The following is a 9,338-nucleotide window of genomic DNA, read 5'->3' as shown; positions in this document are numbered from 1 at the left end:
TGTCATATGCACATCTTTTTATTCGTATTTTCTTTGTCAAAAAATAAGCATGAATGCTCACACTGTCCTTTGTTTGTTTCTTTGTCTGGGTTTGTTTTTTTGTTTTTTTTGGGTTTTTTTACCGAAGCCACATCACCCCAGGCACCATTAGTTTCACAACTAACCAAGTAAAACGGAAGCATATCACGCCATATATCCTCCTGTTTTTTGTTGTTGTTGTTGTTGTTGTTTTTTGTTTGTTTTGTTGGTTTTTGTTTGCTTATCTGTTTGTTTTGTGGGGGTTTTATGGGTTTTTTTCTACTTCAGATATCATTAAAGCTCCAATCAATCAGTCAACTACTATCGTGCACAAACTCAATTTTACCAAACAACTGATTTCAATCCTCAAATTCGAATCCATATTCGGGGGGTGGGGTGGTGGGGTGGGGGGGAATTCTAAGAAAAGAGAACCAGAAGCGTGGAGAACCTGTTGGATCTAAAAGCCGGGTCTGTTTGCAGCGGTCACGGTGCACATGATGAACTCAACCGCCATGAAGAAGATACATTACGCAACGGATCCAACTCCACCGACATACCCACGACCAACCCGTCTGCTGTTCAGATGACGTTGAACACACAAACATGACACTAACTACACCGTAAAACGATGGGAAGAAGATGCCGCTGTATCCACAGTCAGGGAAACAGGACTGACGGAGAGAGAGAGAGAGAGAGAGGGAGAGAGGGGGGGTGATGGTGGAGAGGCTGATGGGTGCTGATGGCCGTGAAGATAGAGAAGGTAAACTAACCATGCAGCCTCTCTGATGGCAACTGATGTAAGGCCGGAGAGCATAGAGAGAACTACGGGAGCTCACTTGCGTGTTTTTTGTTGTTGTTGTTGTTGTTGTTTTTCTCTCTCTCTTTCTCTCTTCCTCTTTCGTGTGTGTGTGGGGGGGGGGGGGAGCAGGGGGAGAGAGACACGGACAGAGACATAAAAGACAAAAAGACGTACAGAAAAAGAAAGAAATACAGACAGACGGAAACAGAGACACAGACAGAAACATAGTAGGCAGTCACAGACGTAGAGAAAGAGACAGACAGAAATAGAAACAGACGGAAACAGAGGCACAGACAGAGACATAAAAGACAAACAAACAGTCGCAGACACAGATACAAACGAAACACACACACACACACACACTTACACACACACACACGAAGACAGGAACCCAACGTTACCCACGCGCTCGCGCACACACACACACACACACACAAACACAAACACACGTGGTACTTCCAGTCCACCACGCGCTCACGTGGCCATGTTTTGAAGAAAACACTTACATGTTTATTGTTGCCAGGAAGGCCCCGTGGCGGTGTTCTCTGACCCGCCGGGAAAACGCAGCTGCTGTTGATGGCAGCGATACCTCTCTGTTGCTGACAGAGAAAGTCAGGGGAGGGGGGGACTGGTGGCGGGTCGCGTGCTTGCTTTGATGTATTGTGGTGTGCCGGTGTTTTATTGTTCCCCTGTTGGGGGGTGGGGGTGGGTGGGGTGGGGTGGGGCGGATATGTTGGGGGGTGGGGGGGGGGGGGTAGTGGGGAGATGTTTTGACAGTTGCCACACTTCTTTCCCCCACCCCCAACCCCCATCCCCAGAGGCGTCTGGAAAACCCTGCACTCGCTTTCTTCTTCATCTCCTTCTCCTATTCCTCCTGCTCCATCTCATCATCATCACACCACCACCACCATCATCTTCTTCTTCTACTACTACTACTTCTTCTCCTTTCTTCTTCTTCTTCTCCTCTTCCTCCTCCTCCTCATCTTCTACGTCTTCTTCTTCTTCTTGCTGTCATTTCCAATCTTCTACTTTCAGACCAACTACCTACAGCTTACCACACAGGGAACAACCCAGCACCCCACAGCAGACAATACCCACAATGCCAAACTGACGTGCGCTGAGAGATCGAGTGTCTAACAAGGTCTGGACGGTGGGGAGGGGGAGGGGGGAGGGAAGGGGGAGGGAAGAGGGAAGGGTGATGGGGGGAGAGGCATCTGCTGATAAAGCAGGTTATCGTGTCTTTGTACAAAAAAAAACATGGTTCAAGGCCCTGAACACACACACACACACACACACACACACACACACACACACATTTTCTTTCTTTCCTTCTTTCTCTGTTTCTCTCAGTTCCATCACTGCAAACCCCACAATCCACTGATTAAAGAAATCAGACTCACACTGAACAGACACCGACCACTTGAAGCCATTTGCCACGTTGCCTGAAGGGCAGTATAAAAAAAATCAAATCGTCCATACCTTACACACTTTCTGACCCCTGTCAACCTAAAACTGTTCCGAACTACGCTTCCGTTTGCTTTAGTAGGAAGCAGAAGACGAGGAGAGGGGAGGAAAAGAAGACGACGACGAAGAAGAAGAAAGAGAAGTTGGATGGAGGACAAGGAGGAGGAGGAGGAGGAGGGAGAGTAGGGGAAGCAGGAAGGGGAAGGAAGTGGGGGGGGAGGAGGAGGCGAAGGAGCAGAAAAAGAGACGCTACACATGGCTTACCATCCTCGCACAATACAGCCGTTACAAAGAGACGATGATTACAGGGCCAGACAGGTGCTCAGAGCTCAAATGTCCCGGAGACAAGAGGTGTGGGGAAGACATCACCCAACAAAGCAACAAAGCACGGCTTTCCTCAGGCCTGACTCGGGTACAGAGAGGACTTTTTGTGAATCTTACAGCCAGCTTGGAGGGGAGGTGGAGGGGTTGGGGGGGGGGGGGGGGGGGTTCACCCCAAAGCGTAGAGCCCTGGAAAACTGAACCAGTTAATGTGTTACAGTCTGTGCTGCGTATTCTGTGAAGACTTGCCCAGTGTATGGTTAAGTTATTTGTTTTTTTTATCATCGTCGTCTTCTTTTTCTTTCTCACCTCTTCCGTCATAAAAGGACTGATTAACCCCCTCCGCTCTCTCTGCACACACACACACACACGCGCGCGCGCGCGCGCGCGCGCACACACACACACACACAGAAGGAGAGAGCACGCGCGAGCCACACCACATGCCAACACCTAGACATCCATCAAAACAGATATGAACAGACACACACATAACACATGAGGCCAGATTTGTACAGACACACACATAACACAGGAGGCCAGATTTGTACAGACACACACATAAAACATGAGGCCAGATTTGTACAGACATAAAACATGAGGCCAGATTTGTACAGACAGACATAAAACATGAGGCCAGATTTGTACAGACAGACATAAAACATGAGGCCAGATTTGTACAGACACACATAAAACATAAGGCCAGATTTGTACAGACAGACATAAAACATGAGGCCAGATTTGTACAGACACACACATAACACATGAGGCCAGATTTGAACACATATTTTTCCAGCATGACAACGACAAAGAAATGAAGGCTAAATGAAAAACGGTGGATCGTGTCACTTCCCGTGGGGGAAAAAGGACACAACTTCATGTCAGATTCTCTCTTCATAACTGTGCAGCATCATGACATGTCCCTGATAAAACACGGTTTGACGGAAAGGAAACCCTCGCCCTTCTTTCCGGTGTCACAGACTGGACCAGTTCCCATCTGGGTGAAAACGGCCTCCCCTCACGCTGTGCCTTGGGTCAGCTCCATACGGCAATAAAAGGGAACAGCCCCGCCCCCCTTTCTTCAGCCCCCGTCCCTCTCCCCCCTCCCCCACACCCCTCTCCCCTCCAAGTTACACGACCGAAACCCCGTGTGGGGTCTGAGTTACAGTCCTCAAGTTGTCGCCATTTTCCGCACTTCGCTGTGAACTGAGACTGTTAGAAAAACGGCCCAAGAAATGTGGGGGTGCGTGGTCTGAGACTGGTGGAGCACTGGCATTGTCTGCGTGTTTGCGCGTGCGCAGAAGAGCGTGCATCTTCCAGCCTGTCCACTGAGTATGATGTCGCTATCAATGGAGGCAGACAGTATAAAAAGGCCTCCCCAAGTTCGAAGACACACGTACTTTCCCAGCAGTCAGGTGTGAAATGGCACAGAAAGGAAGGCCCAGAGTCTGACAGACAGACCAGCATCACACTTCGTCTGCACAGAGTGTGGGAGAGACTGTCATTCTGGAACAGGCCTGTCAAGGCACAACCGACACTGCGCCAGTAACATCATCCAGAGCACAGTTCCGTTGTCTACAAAGACTGAAGGATGCCCAATATCATCGCAGGTTTGGATGTAATCTTTCTTTCTAAAAAACGCTCTAAAACACCTGCAACGGCGGTTCATTTGTAAAACTAAATAAGATCATAAACAATGAATTCGACTGAAACAAATACATCTGCGCCTTCAAATGAATAAAAAAAAAAAAAGATATGAAATACGTGGATCGGAGGGCCGTAAGGTATGTTACTTTCCGCCAAAACTATCACACTTACCATGATAGTCATGTTCGTAATTACCGTGCACATGATTGACCTGCAAGGACATAATTATTTACACGTGAGCAGAACCACCCTCTCGTATCTGCAACAACACCCAACGTTCCACTCTCTCCACCCCTGCCCCTCCCCCCATCCCTGCAACGGTATCCTCCCTATTTCACGGATCGCTCGTGCAGATGACCGACCCAGTCACCCGGCTTGACCTTTCCGCGCGACAGACCAGTCAAGGACTGACCCACTACAAATGACCAGAGCTCATCATGATCACAGGCCCTGACGTCTCTCGTGTCAGTTCAAGCCCATCAGCCGCTGTTCACTGACCCCGGGGCGGGGGAGTGGGCGGGGGGGAACTGACCCTTCACCCGGGTTTGCGGACAATCAGCAGCAGGCTCACACAGCCTCCGCCACCGTGCTCACAGGTGGTCCTAATTACACACGGTTCCAGTTTCGCTCTCTGTTTTCGGGGTTTTTTTGTGTTTTTTTGTTGTTGTTGTTTTTGTTTTTTACTGCAAGGACCCTGCCTGGTATTTACAGGAGCTGACAGCTTGACTGCTACTTGTGGAGGCCACACGCGCACGTTAAATACACCCCCAGGGTGTTTGATCCACCTCACCACCCCCCTACCCCGCATCCCCATCCACCCCAGCCTCTCTCTCTTCACATTGGAAGGGTCTTCAGTTACCTCCCATCCTCCGTCTTTTCCATGTGGATCCGTTCCCATCCTGTGGTGGTGGAGGGCCCTGAGTGGTTCTATTTCTGAGGTCTTCAGTGTCTCTTCCCTCCACGCCCGTGGCTTACCTTCAGGCCCTCGGCTTATGTTTCATCCCTTCACGTCCTTTGTTTCCACCCGGATTGAGGGAGGGACGGGTACAGACCCACCCTCTGGGTTCTGTCAGTCTTCTTCCACCCTTGCTGGGCTGCATCCCCTTTCTTACACCCTACACCACCCTCCTCCCCCCCCCACCCCCAAACAAACTACCACTTGGATTTCCGGTTTCTTCCGAGGCTTCAGCCCCCGCCCCCACTCTCCCACATCCACTCCCCTCCTCCTCCTCAATCCACCCGTCTCTTTTCTGCCACTCGGTATACTTTGTTCATTCACCATACCCGGTCCTCAGATTATATACCAAGGCTTCCAGTCATCCAATAATGGTTTGGTTTCAAAGTCCCCTCCCCACTGTCTCACTCATGATCTTCTTGAAGTGTCTCCCCCAGGGTCTAAGTTGTGTGTCGTGTCTTTAGTTCACGTTTCTCAGCTGATGCTTGTCGTCATGTATAGAACTTCTTTTCTTTTTTTTCTTTCTTTTTTTTTTTTTTTTTTTACTGACAGCACAGTTTAAACAGTTTTATTCTCCACAGTGAACAAAAGCACTTCAAACACACGAAGCAGCAACAATCCGAAGCGAATGGTGTGCCCAGTAAACACCAGATGCACACAGTCAACATATAACGCAGCGGTCGCATTTTTAAACAATATCAAATCGAAATCAAGCATCGGAAAGAGTTATCCGCCCAGATCTGGTTTCTAATTAGGTTCGTGGGACCGGAACTCTCTGCATCCGAAACGACACGCTCACATCGGTAAATCACCTGACATGCGTCAGACAAGCAATCTTTGATTCACGCTAGGTCAATGCTGATTCAACAGACGACGGAGTTTATAACAGAATACAAACGAAGAAAATACTTTACTATCATGAAACTTTACGGTGTATAAGACACAAGACGGTACAAATATGATATATATATCCGCTTCGCTTTCCGCAATGACACGAAAATCCTCAACGCTCAGCGAAGTTGGTGCTGCAAAGATCGCCTATATTTGTATCTGTAATTCTTTTTATCACAACAGATTTCTCTGTGTGAAATTCGGGCTGCTCTCCCATGGGAGAGCGCGTCGCTATACTACAGCGCCACCCTTTTTTTTTTCTTTTTCTTTTTTTTTGTATTTTTTCCTTCGTGCAGTTTTATTTGTTTTTCCTATCGAAGTGGATTTTTCTACAGAATTTTGCAAAGAACAACCCTTTTGTTGCCGTGGGTTCTTTTACGTGCTGCACACGTGACCTCGGTTTATCGTCTCATCCGAATGACTGGCGTCCAGACCACCACTCAAGGTCTAGTGGAGAAGGAGAAAATATCGTCGGCTGAGCTGTGATTCGAACCAGCGCGCTCAGATTCTCTTGCTTCCTAGGCGGACGCGTCACCTCTAGACCATCACTCCACTATATAACGTGTTATGTCCATGGAGTTCTTCATGCAGGAGGATAAGGTGTCTGTTTACCTGTCATCAAGATACTTGGCGAGGGAATGTCATTACAGGTGTTTCCAACCGCAGGTACTCTGCGAAGGAATATCATCAGAGGTGTTTCAAACCACAGGTACTTTGCTAAGGAATGCGATCAGAGGTGTTTCAAACCACAGGTACTTTGCGAAGGAATGCGATCAGAGGTGTTTCAAACCACAGGTACTTCGCTAAGGAATGCGATCAGAGGTGTTTCAAACCACAGGTACTTTGCTAAGGAATGCGATCAGAGGTGTTTCAAACCACAGGTACTTTGCTAAGGAATGCGATCAGAGGTGCTTGAAGCTGCATGCACTTTGCGAGGGAATGTCATCAGAGGTGTTGGAAGCTGCGGGTACTTTCAGAACGAATGCCACAAGACGTGTTTCGAACTGTAATAATTGTTCTGAGTTCATGACGTTGTTCGGGTTTCTGACGGCGCGGGACTAATAATAATGCCTGCTCATTCTTGAGGGGCGCTGAAGCAGGGATATAGGAGGGGGGTCGGAGGGGGGGGGGGCATTAGGGGAGGGGGGTGTCCATTCCTGTTCAGCCGGTCTACGTTGACCCCGTGTCGAATGAATTATCCCAGGGCATACAAGCTGAGTGTCCTGAGTATGCTGTATCACGATCAGATCGTGTAAATGAGTTGCTTGCCATGAATGGGCTGCTGGCGATGTACAGGTGTTATGGGGGAGAGAGATCTCTGTGTGCGTGCGCGCGCGTGTGTGTGTGTGAGAAAGAGAGAGAGAAAGAGGAGTGGGGGAAGATACAGAGAGAGAGATACAGAGGGAGAGATATACAGAGAGACAGAAATACAAACATAAATACAGAGAGAGTGAGAAGAGGGGGGGGGAGAGAGAGAGAGAGAGAGAGAGAGAGAGAGAGAGAGAGAGAGAGAGAGAGAGAGAGAGAGAGAATGAACCTCAATACACGTACTTAATCACAACATGACTGGTATCAGCATCACCAAACTAAAATCCGCGATATCATTTTTTTTTTTAAACTCTCTTACTCAAACCAGCACGAACAGCCTCCCCACCCCAACCTCCAGCTACTCCTTCTCTTTCCTTACCCCTACGCACATCCACATAATCCACATACACCATACAACATACACACATCCTCCCACCTCCTCCCACACACACATACCTGCACACATCCACACACACACCCTGCTGACTACACAAGCAGACAGGAAATGCAGAAGGACCAATCTCCAGTCCCCAAGGTTCCCCCATGCACAGTCCGACAGGTGTATCTACAACGTACGACGTACCGCCTTCATCGTACCTCTAAAAGCTGAAGGACGAGTGCAAAAATTATGTACAGATCTCTCTCTCTCTCTCTCTCTCTCTCTCTCTCTCTCTCTTCAGGACCATCTAATTTTCATAAAACCAGATATATTTTCATGAAATGTTCCTAAACGATCCCAGAGATGACTTAGGATGAGGGAGTGAGTGTGTACATACAAACTTCACAAAAAGTTGTGGATCATTTCAATAAAGAAGGTACATGTCCATAAAATGCTGAACGTTTTTGTTTTTTTTTAAATCGAGATATGCATGCTGCGCATGGTCTGCCACTAGCGACTCATTGATTACATTATGATAAGACGATAAACCGAGGTCCTGTGTGCAGCACGCACTTGGCGCACTGAAAAGAACTCATGGCAACAAAAGTGTTGTCCTCTGGAGAAAAAAATGTCGTAGAAATCCACTCTGATAGGTACACAAATTAAATCATATGCATGCACTCAAGAAGAAGAAGTGGGGCTGGATCGGACACACCCTCAGGAAGCCAGCGTCCAGCATCACAAGCCAAGCCCTGACCTGGAACCCGCAGGGAAAGAGGAAGATAGGCCGGCCTCGCAACAGCTGGAGGCGAGATACCGAGGCAGAGCTGAAGCAGCAAGGGACCAACTGGACTGGAATGGCCAGAACAGCCCAGAACAGAGTGCGATGGCGAGGGGTCGTCGATGGCCTATGCTCCACCAGGAGCGATGGGCAAAATGATGAAATGATGCACTCAAGGCCTGACAAACGCGTTGGGTAATGCTACTGTCAGACATCTGCCTAGCAGATGTCGTGTAGCGCGTATGGATTCGTCCGAACGCAGCGACGGGCGCAATAGCCGAGTGGTTAAAGCGTTGGATTGTCAATCTGAGGGTCCCGGGTTCGAATCACGGTGACGGCGCCTGGTGGGTAAAGGGTGGAGATTTTTCCGATCTCCCAGGTCAACATATGTGCAGACCTGCTAGTGCCTGAACCCCCTTCGTGTGTATATGCAAGCAGAAGATCAAATACGCACGTTAAAGATACTGTAATCCATGTCAGCGTTCGGTGGGTTATGGAAACAAGAACATACCCAGCATGCACACTCCCGAAAACGGAGTATGGCTGCCTACATGGCATACGAGTGAACGCAGAAGAAGAAGAAGTCCGAACGCAGTGACGACTCGTTGAGAAACTGAAACTGAAAAGCTGCATACGACGCTGTGCCAGTGCCGAATACTCACCATCCGTTGACCATGAAGAAAACTGTACAAGTTTCCTACTGGTCTTTAACTATTTGTGAACCGTGTCAGAACACTACACACACCTCCAGACAAGGAGAGGCTGCATGACCCGTGAA

The sequence above is a fragment of the Babylonia areolata genome, chromosome 21 (assembly GCF_041734735.1).
Source record: "Babylonia areolata isolate BAREFJ2019XMU chromosome 21, ASM4173473v1, whole genome shotgun sequence".
NCBI lineage: Eukaryota > Metazoa > Mollusca > Gastropoda > Neogastropoda > Buccinidae > Babylonia > Babylonia areolata.
This window is presented reverse-complemented; position numbering follows the sequence as displayed.